Source organism: Moschus berezovskii, chromosome 1 (genome assembly GCF_049115385.1).
Source record: "Moschus berezovskii isolate FMDL1 chromosome 1, NW_MosBer_1.0, whole genome shotgun sequence".
NCBI lineage: Eukaryota > Metazoa > Chordata > Mammalia > Artiodactyla > Moschidae > Moschus > Moschus berezovskii.
In genome coordinates this window covers 36,427,665-36,444,096 of record NC_142460.1, presented here as the reverse complement: position 1 = coordinate 36,444,096, position 16,432 = coordinate 36,427,665, and positions in this window count along the sequence as shown.

Here is a 16,432-nt window from a genome sequence, read left to right as displayed (position 1 = left end):
ATCTATATAGTAAACTCCAAGATTCATAACTTCAGAGTTGCTCTCCTTGTAGTGTTAGCCTGTTGTATTGACATTTACATGTTAGAAGTGTCATTCTGTATAGTACAAGGTATGAGGAAGTGGCCTTATGATGATGCTGTGGTTGCTGTTATTGTTATTCAAAGGAAACACATGCATGTATATTGTCGTTAACATCCTGAATATTTATGTTTCTGGTTGAACAGTTTCAGTTTTATAACAAGTACTTTGCACAGATTATGGAATATTATTTTATTTATTTATTTTTTATTAAAGACAGACTTTAGGGGCTTCCCAGGTGGCTCAGTGGTAAAGAATCCACCTGCAGTGCAGGAACCACTGGAGGTGCAGGTTCGCTCCCTGGGTTGGGAAGATCTTTGGAGTAGGAAAAAGCAACCCACTCCAGTATTCTTGCATAGACATTTCCATGGACAGAGGAGCCTGGCAGACTACAGTCCATAGGGTTGCAAAGAGTTGGCCACGACTGAGAGACTAAGCATGCACTCTGGAACTCAGATTCTTAGTTCATTAAAATTGTACATTACCACACATACAAACAAACACTAGTACTAGATTTTAGTACTAAAAAGTATGCTAGATTAAAAGTCAATAGTTGCAGGAAAAATTGATAAAATTCAAAAAAAAATTATAATTAAAACAATTCTCTTACCAAAGTCAGAAAAAGTGACTTCTGAAATGGTTAAAATATATAGATTAAATCCTAGAGCAATCTAATTCTTAATGTTGAAACATCAGAATTTCCTTTAAAATGACAACATAATATCTATATTCAACAATATCCTGTTGTTTTTCAGCTACTCAGTCATGTCTGACTACTTGTGTCACCATGGACTGTATCACTCCAGGCTTCCCTGTCCCTCACCATCTCCCAGAGCTTGCTCAAATTCATGCCCATTGAGTTGGTGATGCCATCCAACCATCTCATCTTCTATCATCCCCTTCTCCTTCTGCCTTCAATCCTACCCAACATCAGGGTTTTTCTAATGAGTCCACTCTTCTCATCAGGTGGCCAAAGTACTGGAGCTTCAGCTTCAGCATCAGTTCTTCCAATAAATATTCAGGATTGATTTCCTTTAGGATGGACTGGTTTGATCTCCTTGTAGTCCAAGGGACTGTCAAGAGTCTTATCCAACACCACAGTTCAAAAGCATTAATTCTTTGGTACTCAGCCTTCTTTATGGTCTGACTCTCTCTGATATCCTGTTGGTGTTATTCAAAAGAAATAAAAGTGTGAGGGTTACAAACAAAGAAGCAAAACTGTCATTATTCATGGTTAAAAAGATTCTATACTTAGATAATTCAATGCAGGCTACACTTAAAATGTTTCAATCAATAAGAAAGTTTATTAATTTTACTCCTTGTAAAATCAATACACAAAAGCCAATTGCATTTTAATATACCAGAAACAATTAGAAAATAAAAGCTTTAAAAGGGGTCATTTATAATATCAACCAAACTACAATATAACCAGCAATACATCTATTTTAAAGTGTGTGAAACCATTAAAAGAAAAATATAATTTTATAAATATCTTATAAGACTACAGTAATTGAAATTAATATGTTATTGGAGAGGAGAAAATACTTTAATCATCTCCAAATTAATTTACAAAGTTTAATGAATTCCAGGCTTCCCAGGTGACTCTAGTGGTAAAGTACCCACCTGTCAATGCTGGAGACATAAGAGACATGAGTTTGATCCCTGTGTCAGGAAGATCACCTGGAGGAAGACATAGCAACACACTCCAGTATTCTTGCCTGAGAATCCCATGGACAGAGGAGCCTGGTGGCACCCAGTCCATGGCGTTGCACAGAGTCAGAGATGACTGAGTGCAAGCACACACACACAAGAAATTTCAGTTTACACTCAAAGGAGAAATTGCAAAGTTAATTCTAAATCACATGGAAAAGCCAAGGTCTAATAATTGCCAAGAATATTTTAGGTAGAAAAATTGTGTGGGTGAACTGATCTAATTGCAGATTGCTAATAATGCTCTAATAATTAAAAAGATATGATAGAAGTTCAAAATGAACAATAGGTCTAGTATAATAGAAAATATAGCCTAGAAACTTAAGTATAAAAATGAGACATTCGACAGAGGTGATATCGTAAAACATTGAGAAAACAATACACCTTGTGCTAAAACAGCTGGTTATTCACATAGAAAATTAGATAACCCAATATGTATAATCACTTTGCACAAAGTGCAGTTCCAGCTAGCATGAAACTTGATTTGTTCAGTTACTATGACAACTGGAACACTTTTGAGAATGATAAAGGATGCTTACTGGTCAGGACTCCAGAATAAGTGGTGTAAACTGAGACTCACTTGGGCAAATGGGGCTATAAATGTGCATTAGTCTTAAGTGTGAAAAGTGTGAAAAGATTCTGCATCTAAAAGTTAAACTTGATTGAGGTCTGCATGCTAATCCTTTCATTCAGTATACTTGAAAACCCTGTGATCTAGGTATTGCTATTATTATTTTTTTGTCAAATAGAAGCTGTGTTTTTATCTGAGCTCTGCCGAAAGAAGGGTCATTATAGGTCCATAAACTTTAAATAAAAGAATAAATTGAAAATCTTGAAATTCCTGTCTTGATTTACCTTGCAAATCAAGAGGTAAATGTTTCCAGAGAGCATAAAAGCATCTACTTTCATAGAATGGAAAAGATACAGAATAATCCCATGAAAGAGGAAATCAAGAATAAACTGAGAATGAGAAGCAAAATTATTCACAAAATCAAAATCTTAGCTGAGCCCAGTTTATTTACATATTTTTAAGGCAATGTTAACATTATCATCTGAAGTATTTTTTGTTTATATGTTATTGAAATGTAGATACTATAATTTTGCATTTTGTTTGTTAGTTTTGTGAAATATATTGAACAGAGCTAAAAGGATTTATATAGGTTAGTTTTTTATGATGTTTTCATATCCCACAGAGAACAGGTAGAAAAGATATACCACTTGTTGAATGAAAATGTCCTGTTTCTAGAATCAATGATTTGTTCCTAAAATAATAATTTCTACAGCATGAATGCTTGTGATGTGTAAGACTGGGGAAAGTTTCTTTATTTTTGACCTGACAAATTGCTATAATTCTCCTAAAATTAATTTAATACCTAGATTAGATTGGGTCTTTCTAATTAAATGAATAAATATTTATGAAGAATCTAGGATCTCAAGGTACTATTTTGGGTCCTAAGGTAAGACTGAAGAAATAGACAAAAAGCCTCAATTTTATTAAAGGTTTAATAGAAGGTTTCCAGTTAGGAAGAAGAGATCTCCTTCTTGATAACTGATAAGATGAATTCCAAAGTATTTACTACCTAAAACTAATGCTTCATGTCATATGCATAAAATGCTTAAAAAATGGATGTTAATTAAACTCTGCTTCAATCCCTTAGAGAGAATAACATGAATTAAGTAGTTCACTTATTTTAATAGATTGTTTATATAAATAATCTATTAAAATAATAATATTTTAAATAAGATGTTTTCATATGTATATATATATATATATGCATATATATTAACTGATACTGTTACAACAAACTAAGGAAGATATATTCTTAAACGCATGTGATTCAAATAGAGGCAAAATACCGAGAGACTTGTGGAGACCAATTAAGGACACTGGTAAATACTGTGCATATTTTATGCTGGCTGTTAGAGAATGTAAATGGAGACCCGAGTATCAATTCAACTGAGAACATTACATAATCACTCCATTGACTGTACTTACTTTCAGGGTGTTCATGTTCAATTTAAGACATGCATTATCTTCACATAAAGTTCTATGTGGCTTTTATCCTGGCATTGTAATGGACAGTCTTTTACAAATGATTAAATTGCTCATATTTTTCTGTGAGCATTCAAGGTCACTAGAGTGCATTTGAGAAATATTCTAATTCAAATATGCTACTGCCTTATTTTTTAAAAAGAAAAGAAACAATTTGTTCACTTACAGCTATCAACCTGGATCCAGTGCACATCAATATTAATTATTAAAGACTATATTTCATGTTAAAAAATGATTTCTCAATATGCCCCAAGAAAGCAATTGCAGTAAGTCCAATTCTAGTTAAGATTATATGTGCCTTTCCCCCTGTTTTGCAGTGTAGAATAGTTGACTGAATTTACAAAAGAATAAATCCAACCTATGAGAAAATAATCTAGAGAAATAATGGTTCTTTTCACATGGATTTTTGGCATTTTGAATGATGCAGTTGTTTTTGGAATTAGGAAAGAAAACTGAGGGAGCAGATATAATTTCAAGGCAATATGAATTGTAAAGACAATGGGTTGACATCTTAAAATCTATATGAAAATGCATCTACTTTACCAAGGAAATCAATATCTATTTTAATTACATATATGCCACTTACTACATTCTCTTTCCTCCTTACAATATTGAAATCCCTTAAAATTTGATGTAAGAGGTACAGAAAACGCACACAATTCTTGGGTTAAAGGTAGAAGTTGATAGTAGAGGAATTCTCTTAAGCTCTGTGTATCCATTTCAATTCTGTCCACATAGTAATTCAAAATCAGAAGTGGTCATTCTTAAAATGGAACATGATAAATATCCTCCTCAATAACAAGACAAAACTTGCAAATATACAGTGTATATCAAAAAGACCACTTTAGTAACACTGGCATAAATAAATGGGATTTAAATGTGAGGAACTGATTTTCTAAATTCATATTTATTTTTTATAATGTACATTTTTTATTTATTGCATTTTGGTTTGAATTGAATATTAATCACTTTTAATTTTATATTAATCTTAATCAAAATACACATTTCTATGAATTAAGTTTTGTGTGTTCTTTAGTATTATATTTATTATTTTGCCTCTCTGACTCAGAAATTTTGAGGCAAATGTCATGGCTTCTGGAGTCATTCATAGGTATCTCACGGCAGTAGGTTAATGAAAATGAAACACTTCCTAGATAAAATGGGGTCAAAAAGATACCAAGGGCTGTTTTAAGGAAACTGAACAGATGATAAAAGGAAGATGAACAGAGGAAGCAGGATGGGAGAAAGATTAGGAAAAACTTCATCATGGAATTTGTTAGTGACTTTTAGACAAAGTACTGCTGCTGCTGCTGCTAAGTCGCTTCAGTCGTGTCCGACTCTGTGTGACCCCATAGACGGCAGCCCACCAGGCTCCGCCGTCCCTGGGGGGATTCTCCAGACAAGAACACTGGAGTAGGTTGCCATTTCCTTCTCCAATGCATGAAAGTGAAAAGTGAAAGTGAAGTCGCTCAGTCGTCTCCGACTCTTAGCGACCCCATGGACGGCAGCCTACCACGCTCCTCCGTCCATAGGATTTTCCAGGCAAGAGTACTGGAGTGGGGTGCCATTGCCTTCTCCGAGACAAAGTACTAGAACATACTAAATATATCTGGTTATTCAAACACCATATGCATATGTACAAACAACAACAATTCAGAAAATAGGCACTAAGTATTCTCATCTAGTTTTTGGAATTAACTTTTATGTTTTGTTTAATATTTCCTCTTCATCTTTCTCCTTCTCTTCCTTTTTCTTCTCCCTTTATTTGCATGTTAGTCTTATATACAATAGACATCATTATTTATTTCTTGGAATTAAGTTTAACATGCATTTATAGCATTTAGTTTGGGTAAAAATTTTTAAAAATTGGGAACAAGTGTTAAACATCGGCCTGTGTGTCCTCTGTGTGCCCAATGTCTTGAATAGTGCTTGGCTTACAGCAATAGCTCCATATATATTCTCTGGGTGAATTGTTTCTATACTTCCTACCTGTTTCTATACTTGCCCCTCTAAATTCTGCCCATCAGCAAGTTAGAAAATTATTTTTGAAATAATTTTCAAAAAAACTCTCTTCATTTTTGTTACAAAAATCCAGTCCTTCCACTTGCCACCTGTATGCTTGTACATTCATGTGTATGTACAGGGCTTCACTGGTAGTTCAGTCGGTAAAGAATCTGCCTGCAGTGCAGGAGACTTGGGTTCAATACCTCGGCTGCAAAGACACCCTGGAGATGGAAATGGCAACCCACTTCAATATTCTTGCCTGTAAAATCCCAGGGACAGAAAAGCCTGGCAAGCTATAGTCCATGGGGTCACAAGAGTCAGACAGGACTTAGCGATTAAACTCCCAACACCATGTAGGCATATGTATGTACATCTTCCACTTCTGCTTCTCAAGAACTTCACACTTTCACATATTGTCTTATACTACATTATCTTTTTAGATCATTTTCTTCATTATACAAGGTATGTTTCAGAACTGAATTATCCAACAAAGTAGACTCTAGTCACATAAAGTTAGTTAAAATTAAATTAATTAAAATAAATTAATTAAAGTGGGAAATTCAGTTCCTCAGTCACACAAGCCACATTACAAATGTCCAGAAGCCACAAATGTCTGGCCACTGCTGTATTGAACAGTGCAGCTCTAAATCATGTTCTACATCATCACAGAAGGTTCTATTGAGCAGTGAAACTCCTTACTCTATTAAGGTTTCCCAGCTGATTTGCCATCTCTCCAGCATTTTTCACTGAAACATTTCCCCAGTTATTTACTTCACTTTTACAGTATCTTTTAACCTCCCATTTGATCTTTTAATTATTAAAAAGTAAAATACTGAAAACATTTAAAAATTGGTATATTCTAAAAGATACTCATGTATTTGCCTTCCAAATTTGACATGTATTTGTGTTTTAGGTTCATATGAAATCAAAAATACCTATCACTGCCCTTTGGAGGAATGTGACTATATTTAAATTAATGTATTACTTTGCATTAATCACACAAGTCTGTATAATAAGTAATGTGCAAAACAGTTTAAATTGCATAGTTTTTCTCTCTTGTTCTTCTTATTTGCTACTATTTTGCTCTATGGGCTTCCCTGGTGGCTTAGTGGTAAAGAATTCACCTGCCAGTGCAGGAGACACGGGTTTGAGACCTGGGTTGGGAAGATTCCCTGGAGAAGGAAATGGCAACTCACTCCTGCATTCTTACCTGGGAAATCCCATGCCTAGAAGAGCCTTAAAGGTTATAGTTCAAGGGGTAGGAGTGGGACATGCCTTAAGAACTAAACAGCAGCGATTTTTCTCTTTGCTGCTTTCTATTGAGATCATCCATATTTTTCTCTTAAACTGAAGTTTTCTTTTATAAAGAAAAATAGAATGTTGATTGTCATCCAGTTCTACAAGGATCAAGCCATTAGCTACTGCAATTGCCCACTGACAGTGTGCCTGCACGGAAATCAGGATGGAGAAAAAACAGGAAACATTCTGTGCTTTAGATATGGCACCTAGACTCGTTAGTGTTCTTGCCTGGAGAATCCCAGGGTGGGGAGAGCCTGGTGGGCTTCCGTCTATGGGGTCACACAGAGTCGGACACGACTGAAGTGACTTAGCAGCAGCAGCAGCAGACCGTTAAGATACATATATATAAGGAAACACTTTAATGATCTTGGATTCTTGCCTCTCCCCCCACACAAAAAAGCATTAAAATTATTAACCTGAGATGTCAGTTCTTTGTGTTTAGCAGTAATCTTTTAATGATTGACTACATGTTTTCTCCCAGCAAAAAAATCACATACAATATGTCCTCTCCTCAGTTTCTCTGAGCCATCTGAGAGGCCATTTCCTGGGCTAAAGTCCTCATTAAAATGGGGCTGGTGTGCGGGGATGACCCAGAGGGAGGATAAAGGGAGGAGGGAGGTGAGAGGGGCGTTCAGGAGGGGGAACTCGTGTACACCTGGGGCGAATTCATGTCAATGTATGGCAAAACCAACCAATATAATATTGTAAAATAAAAAAAAAAATAAATTAAAAAAAATATTGAATAGTAAGAAAGCCTTCCTCAGTGATCAATGCAAAGAAATAGATGAAAATAATAGGATGAGAAAGACTAGATATCTCTTCAAGAAAATTCGAGATACCAAAGGAACATTTCATGCAAAGATGGGTTCAATAAATATTGGACAGAAATGGTAGGGACCTAATAGAAGCAGAAGATATTAAGAAGAGGTGGCAAGAATACACAGAAGAACTGTACAAAAAAGATCTTCACAAACCAGATAATCATGATGGTGTGATCACTCACCAAGAGCTAGACATCCTGGAATGTGAAGTCAAGTGGGCCTTAGGAAGCATCATTATGAATAAAACTAGTGGAGGTGATGGAATCCCTGTTGAGCTGTTTCAAATCCTAAAGATGATGCTGTGAAAGTGCTGCACTCAATATGCCAGAAAATTTGGAAAACTCAGCAGGGGCCACAGGACTGAAAAAGGTCAGTCTTCATTCCAATCCCAAAGAAAGGCAATGCCAAAGAATGCTCAAACTACTGCACAATTACACTCATCTCACACGCTAGTAAAGTCATGCTCAAAATTCTTCAAGCCAGGCTTCAGCAATATGTGAACCGTGAACTTCCAGATGTTCAAGCTGGTTTTAGAAAAAGCAGAGGAAGCAGAAATGAAATTGCCAACATCCACTGGATCATGGAAAATGCAAGAGAGTTCCAGAAAAACATCTATTTCTGCTTTATTGACTATGACAAATCCTTTGACTGTGTGGATCACAATAAACTGTGGAAAATTCTGAAAGAGTTGGGAATACCAGACCACTTGGCCTACCTCCTGAGAAATCTGTATACAGGGCAGGAAGCAACAGTTAGAACTGGACATGGAACAACAGACTGGTTCCAAATAGGAAAAGGAGTACGTCAAGGCTGTATATTGTCACCCTGCTTACTTAACTTATATGCAGAATACATCATGAGAAATGCTGGGCTGGAAGAAGCACAGCTGGAGTCAATATTGCCGGGAGAAATATCAATAACTTCAGATATGCAGATGACACCACCCTTATGGCAGAAAGTGAAGAAGAACTAAAGAACCTCTTCATGAAAGTGAAAGAGGAGAGTGAAAATGTTGGCGTAAAGCTCAACATTCAGAAAACTAAGATCATGGCATCTGGTCCCATCACTTCATGGCAAATAGATGGGGAAACGGTAGAATAGTGGCTGACTATATTTTTCTGGGCTCCAAAATCACTGCAGATGCTGATTGCTGCCATGAAATTAAAAGACGCTTACTCCTTGGAAGGAAAATTATGACTGACCTAAATAGCATATTAAAAAGCAAAGATATTGCTTTGTCAACAAAGGTCCATCTAGTCAAGGCTATGGTTTTTCCATTGGTCATGTATGGATGTGACAGTTAGGCTATAAAGAAAGCTGAGCATGGAAGACTTGATGATTTTGAACTGTGGTGCTGGAGAAGACTCTTAAGAGTCCCTTGGACTGCAAGGAGGTCCAACCAGTCCATCCTCAAGGAGATCAGTCACGGGTGTTCATTGGAAGGACTGATGTTGAAGCTGAAATTCCAATACTTTGGCCACCTCATGTGAAGATCTGACTCATTGGAAAAGACCCTGATGCTGGGAAAGATTGATGGCAAGAGGAGAAGGGAATGACAGAGGATGAGATGGTTGGATGGCATCAACGACTCAATGGACATGAGTCTGGGTGAACTCCGGGAGTTGGTGATGGACAGGGAGTACTGGCATGCTGCAGTTCATGGAGTCGCAAACTGTCAGAAACGACTGAGCAACTTAACTGAACTGAACACTTTGCATTTGTTGTTTAAGTAAACACTATCTTTTAGAAAATAAACATCTATTTTCTTGTCTTTAGAATGCTACTATAGAACTGTGTTTAAATAGCTATCCACAAGAAAAAGACAAGAACATTATAATACTTGATTTCACCCCTTTAATATATTTCATGTTAGTTGTTACATACACTAATTCAAAGTGTTTTAACCTGCTGCAAATTATAAATTATTGCTTTAGTTCCCTAAGGCATACTTCCTTTGATTTATCCGTATGATTACCAGTTTCTTGGTTCACTACTTCTCCCTGCACCATGTTTCTCCTTTAAAAATTACATTTCCTCTTGCTGAAGCACATCTTTGGTGTTTCTTTCGTCGAGTGTATGTAATGATAAATTCTTTTTTTTTTTTAATAGTTCAGTTTTATTTATTTATTTAATTTTTATTTGTTTTTTAATTAATTTATTTATTTTACTTTACAGTATTTTATTGGTTTGCCATACATTTACATGAATCCGCCCCGGGTGTACATGTGTTCCCTATCCTGAACCTCCCTCCCACCTCCCTCCCTATCCCATCCATCTGGGTCATCCCCGTGCACCAGCCCTGAGCACCCTGTATCGTGCATCGAACTTGGACTGGAGATTCGTTTCACATATGATAATTTACATGTTTCAATGCCATTCTCCCATATCATCCTGCCCTCGCCCTCTCCCAGAGTCCAAAAGACTTCACTGTAATTGATCTGAAATAATTTTCATTTTATCGTTGTTAAAATTATTCTGTTTGAATTTATCCAATATGGCCTTAGTGTTCCCCTTGTTGCCAGAATTCAACCTCTGTATACTGGTCTGAAATAAATCTCAGAGACAGAGTTTTGAGTGAAGTAGAAAGAAATAACTTTAATGCTTTGACAGGCAAAGAGGACCACAACAGGTTAATGCCCTCAAGACTGTATACCTTCCATGGTGGGGGGTGGGGTGGGAGGTAGCATGAGGAGTATTTGCAGTATTTAATGAGCAGGGCATGAGCAGCTCATGAACATTCTTCTGATTGGTTGGTAGTGAAGTAATTGGGAGATAGCATCATCAACCTTCTGGTTCAAACCAGTCTGTGGTCTACATGCTTGTGGGCAGTATTTTGTTAACTTCTTCCCTCTGGCAGGGGTTTTCGCTATCTGCAAGATACCTCAAAGGACATGATTCAGAATATTTTCTATAGTTCCTGAGGAAAAACTAAAGGTCCTTGACTTTGTTTAATGGCTAAAGTATTATTAGTTTGTCTTGACTGTATTCCTTTCTTTCTACATTTTCTCACTCCTCTGATTAAATTTACTCTTTGAAATTTTCTACAGACAAAAGCAGGTGGAGGACATGGGTAGGGGGTCTATTCTGGGAAGGTGTCATAGGGTCCTGCCTGATTACACCCTCTGCTTGAATAAACTTGAGAGAAATTTTTTTCCTGACCATAGGCCCCTGACCTATCTTTTCTTAGAACATTTGTTTAAGGCAACTTGGAACTATAAATCTTTTCCTCTTTGAAGGATAAATCTAGCCTCTTGCCAGTTGTACAATCAAGGAATGTCTTTCTCAAGGAGCTGGGAGCCATCACTTTGAAATGTCCAGAAAGATAGAGCTCCTACCGCCCAGTCTCTCTGGGAGGGGAGGAACCTGACTTTGATAAGTTGTATTTAGCAAATACAGATGACCTAATCACATTAAGCACTTCACCCTTAAGTCTTCCACTAGTTCACTTCAAAGCTTAAATTCTTATTTTGTTTCAGTGGAGCTGGGTTTGATCACATATACCTCAATAGCCTTGAAAAAACTCTGCTTTGCCTGTTCAACTTATCTAGGCCAGTTTTTCCCTGACAGAATTTGCTGTACCCCAGATTTCTATGCCTATATTTGTGTATTAATTTTATGATGCTTCTTCAATGTGAGGTTATGCTTTTTATTAATTCTGCAAATTATCAGTAATATTTCTCTCAGCTAATGTCCTGGGTGTTCATTGGAAGGACTGATGCTAAAGCTGAAACTCCAATACTTTGGCCACCTCATGTGAAGAGTTGACTCACTGGAAAAGACTCTGATGCTGGGAGGGATTGGGGGCAGGAGGAGAAGGGGATGACAGAGAATGAGATGGCTGGATGGCATCACCGACTCGATGGATATGACTTTGAGTGAACTCCGGGAGTTGGTGATGGACAGGGAGGCCTGGCATGCTGTTATTCATGGGGTCACAGAGTCGGACAGGACTGAGCAACTGAACTGAACTGAATGTCTTTCCCCCATTCTATTTTTTCTTTTCCTTGCTAGTAACACGTTGCCCTCCCCAATCTAGCTGTTCAGTTGCTTTACTGATCTTTCAAACATATCATTATCATTTGTATAATTAATTCAATAACTTTAGCAAACCTCAAAGTAAATTTCGTTTGAAATGAATTCACATTTCAAAAGTTAATTGCATTGATTCCTTCTTTCCATCCTTCTTGCCATTTCTTGTGCATGTGTGTGTGTTGGATTTTTTTCACACCCAGGCACAAATCCAGTAGATAATATGTCTAAATTCTTCTTTGAAAAGTTGTGCAATAAAATTCCCATTTCTTTATCCTCAAGGAGTTTCACAGCATTTTTTTTTTTTTTCAGTCACCTTTCAAGATCAGGAAGTCCGGCTTCCATTTATAATGGAGGCTAAGACCCTTTCTCTTTTTGGATCCATTTTTATTCCCCTTTACCCATTTCTTGCCTTAGAAAATGTGTGTGTGTGTGTGTGTGTGTGTGTGTGTGTGTGCGCGCGCGCATACACACGCACACGCTCATGCTCAGTGGCTCAGTCCTGTCTGACTCTTTGCAACCCCATGGACCATAACCAACCAGGATTTTCTGTCCATGGAGTGGGTTGCCATTTCCTACTCCAGGGGATCTTCTTAACCCAGACCTTGAACTGTGTCTCTTGCATCCCTTGCATTGGCCAGAAGATTCCTTAGCACGATGTCACGGAAACTTCCCTAGGAAGTGTAGTCAAACACACAAAAAACCTTCATCTTTCACAACCACTACCACTATGTTTCTAATTCATCTCTGGAATACAAAGAAATTTGTGTTGTTTTAGGGCTGTGGAAGCAGAATGAGGCACCCTAGAAAGTGCCAATTTGGCTTTTGGATTATTTTGATTTGAAAAAAGTAAGAGCCCAGCAAACTCAGGAAGAGCTTATTCCCTCCCTCTTAACTAAGAAAAGTTAGATAGGAATTCCTTACCAGGAAGAGTGTTGTTTCCAAAGATAACTTTTATATCCAAAATATATAGCTACATGATGTGACAAATCTTTGCTCTTCACATTTTCCTATGAATTGTCCTCTTCCTCTTTGAAGCTCCAGACCCCAGTCCCCTTGTCCATAACTCAGTTGGTATGTAAACCTCCATTACCTGATTATCGGGGAGTCTCATAGATTTATAGGGCTCAGGCACAAACAAAATTTGCTTATCTGCTGTTAATCTGTCTTATGCCATTTAAATTACTAGACCAGATAAAGAACTTAGAAAAGAAGAGAATAGTTTTCAATCTCTATAGGATTCATCAGCATTTGTTTAGTTGTTTTATACCTAACTATTTATCTAACAGCACTGTTTGTTTGGAGGGAAAGATGTGTCAGAGTGTGAGTTCTCTGAACTGTGGTGACAGGAAACCTATGGATTAAGTTTACATATTTATACTTTTATGTTGCCTGGAGACTTACACGTTTATACCTTCAGTGAATCTGAACTCTGGGCTAAACTGCCAACTGTCTTCTTGATAACTCATTTGAATGCTTAATAGGCATCCTCAAGTTTAAAATAACCAAATCAGAACACCTCCCAATCTTCTCCATTTCAGTAAATAAAATGGTGCTAGTTTCTGAAAACCCACATTTAAAATCTAACTAGTACAGCCACTATGGAGAACAGTGTGGAGATTCCTCCAAAAACTGGAAATAGAACTGCCATTTGATCCAGCAATAGCACTCCTGGGCATACATACTGAGGAAACCAGAATTGAAAGAGACACATGTACTCCAATGTTCATTGCAGCACTGTTTATAATAGCCAGGACATGGAAGCAACCTAGATGTCCATCTGCAGACGAATGGATAAGAAAGCTTTGGTACATATACACAATGGAGTATTTTTCTGCCATCAAAAAGAATGCATTTGAATCAGTTCTAATGAGGTGGATGAAATTGGCGCCTATTATACAGAGTGAAGTAAGCCAGAAAGAAAAACATCAATACAGTATACTAACGCATATATATGGAATTTAGAAAGATGGTAACCTTAACCCTGTATACGAGACTGCAAAAGAGACACAGGTATACAGAACAGTCTTTGGGACTCTGTGGGACAGGGTGAAGGTGGGATGATTGGGGAGAACGGCATTGTAGCATGTATATCATCATATGTGAAATGAATCACCAGTCCAGGTTCAATGCATGATACAGGATGCTTGGGGCTGGTGCACGGGGATGAACTGGAGGGAAGATATGGGGAAGAGGGAGGTGGGAGGGGGTTTCAAGAAAGGGAACACATGTGCACCCGGGACAGATTCATGTCAATGTATGGCAAAACCAACCAATATATTAATGTAAGATAATTTGCCTCCAATAAAATAAATTTTAAAAAATTAATAAAAAACTAGAAGAAAGCAAAAAATAAATAAATAAATAAAATAAAATCTATCCCAGACTTTCTTTTGCTATCTTAACTATATCAAATCTATTACCTCTGCAACTTTGTGAAAATAAGCAGCACTATCTTTTTTCTCTTAACGTGTGCGTGCATGCCAAGTCGCTTCAGTCCTGGGGATCTTCCTGACCCAGAGATTGAACCTGTCTCGCTTATGTCTCCTGCACTGGCAGATGGGTTCTTTTCCACTAGTGCCACCTGGGAAGCCCTTTTTTCTGAATAATATCACCATATATATATATTTTTCATAGCATTCATGCTCTGGAATTGTTTTACTAATGCATTTATTTATGCACTGCCATTTGCCTATCCACATGCAAGTTTGATAATCAAGTTCATCACCCATCTTGTATATTGCCTTTTTCTCTGTGTACAGAGCTGTGAATAAACTTAATGAATCTTGGATAAATGAATGAAAATCATTCTTCAGGATCAGAGAGAGATCAATTAGACTTTGAACTTGGTGCCAGAGCTTACTTCTGTTCCTCCATAATACACAGGATTAAAAAAGACTTAACTGCTTAATTTATACTTTCAAATATACTATGTTTTAAAGGGAAAATCAATTAAAGGTCATTTCCTATTGCTATTTTCATATAAACTGAAACTATGAAGAGATTAATTTCTTGATAATCTTGTTTATGTCTACAATATATTATAATATTTTACTGTGCAGGTTTACATCACATGCTACATTTGAGCAACAAGACTTTCAAAGTCAGTTGTTCTCAAACTTTAGTGTTTTACATAACCTCACAACTCACCCATTTCTATTGAATCAGATTCTCAAATTGCTTTTATCTGCTAAATATTTATGTTTCCTCATGTATAAAATGGGAAAATGCTCAGTAGTGGGAATTCTTAAGAGATCTAAATCAGACATTTATGTACAAGTCCTTCATACAATATATGGTACATACATGTGCTTGAAACTCTTTACTATACTCACAAGTTCCTTCAGAAGTTTTCACTTTATTATATATCACTCATTTGATACTTAGTATCTACAAACTGATTAAAGTATAAGCAATGAATATTAAACAATGAATTCAAGGTGCACTATCAATCAGAAATTTTAAGAAACTCTTTAGATTACACATGGATCCCCTTGGGATAATAGACTGTATTTCACTTTTAAGCTGGACTGACATACATCTTGAAAGGTGATTGTGAGTTGTTTATGAAGTTCAATGAAACTCGAAAATGAATTCCTTTTTCTTGGGTTTATTGATATTTAAACGTGGATGCAGAATGTGTTTTTACTTCATACATTTTTAAATAGTAGCCACACTGGAAACTGCTGATAAAATATTCATTACTTAAATTCCATCCATCATCTCATTTTCATACTTCAAATTTTTTATGACAAAACGTGTGTGTGTTTAATTTTACTCTTTTCCTATCCACTGAATGAGTAATGAGCAAACACAGAACAATTGAGAGAATTTAACTTCTACATGCTATTTCTACATAAACCAGGTCTACTTGGAGGAATGTGGTTGATTCCTGTTCTCGAGTTTGGACATTATATTGTGAGCCTGGGACTTGTGCCAAGAAAGAAATGTTATCTATCAGTGTCATCTATCAATATAGTCATATTAAAACGAAAAAAGAACCAGCTTTAAAGGAAACTAAGATGACAAATTTTGGAAAAGTAGAGCATCAACATTTGCTTTGAAAAATCAAATTAGCAAAATAAACATGGCAGTTTAACTTTATTGATTTTTAAAAATCATTCTAAATATTGTGATTCTGGAAGGACCCTGTTTCATCTACAATCTAACACTTCTCTTTTGATAAAATTGTTTCATTAAAATTAAAAAAAATATATATATATATATATATATATTTATTTTTGGTTGCTCTGGGACTTCGCTGCTTCATGGGCTTTTCCTGAGTTGCAGAGTGCAGACTTCCCATTATGGCAGCTTCTTTTCCTGCAGATCACAGGGCTCTAGCCACCTGGGTTTGAGTAGTTGCAGCACATGGGCTCAGTAGTTGGGACTCCCAGACTCTAGAGCACAAGTTCAGTAGCTGTGGTGTATGGGCTTG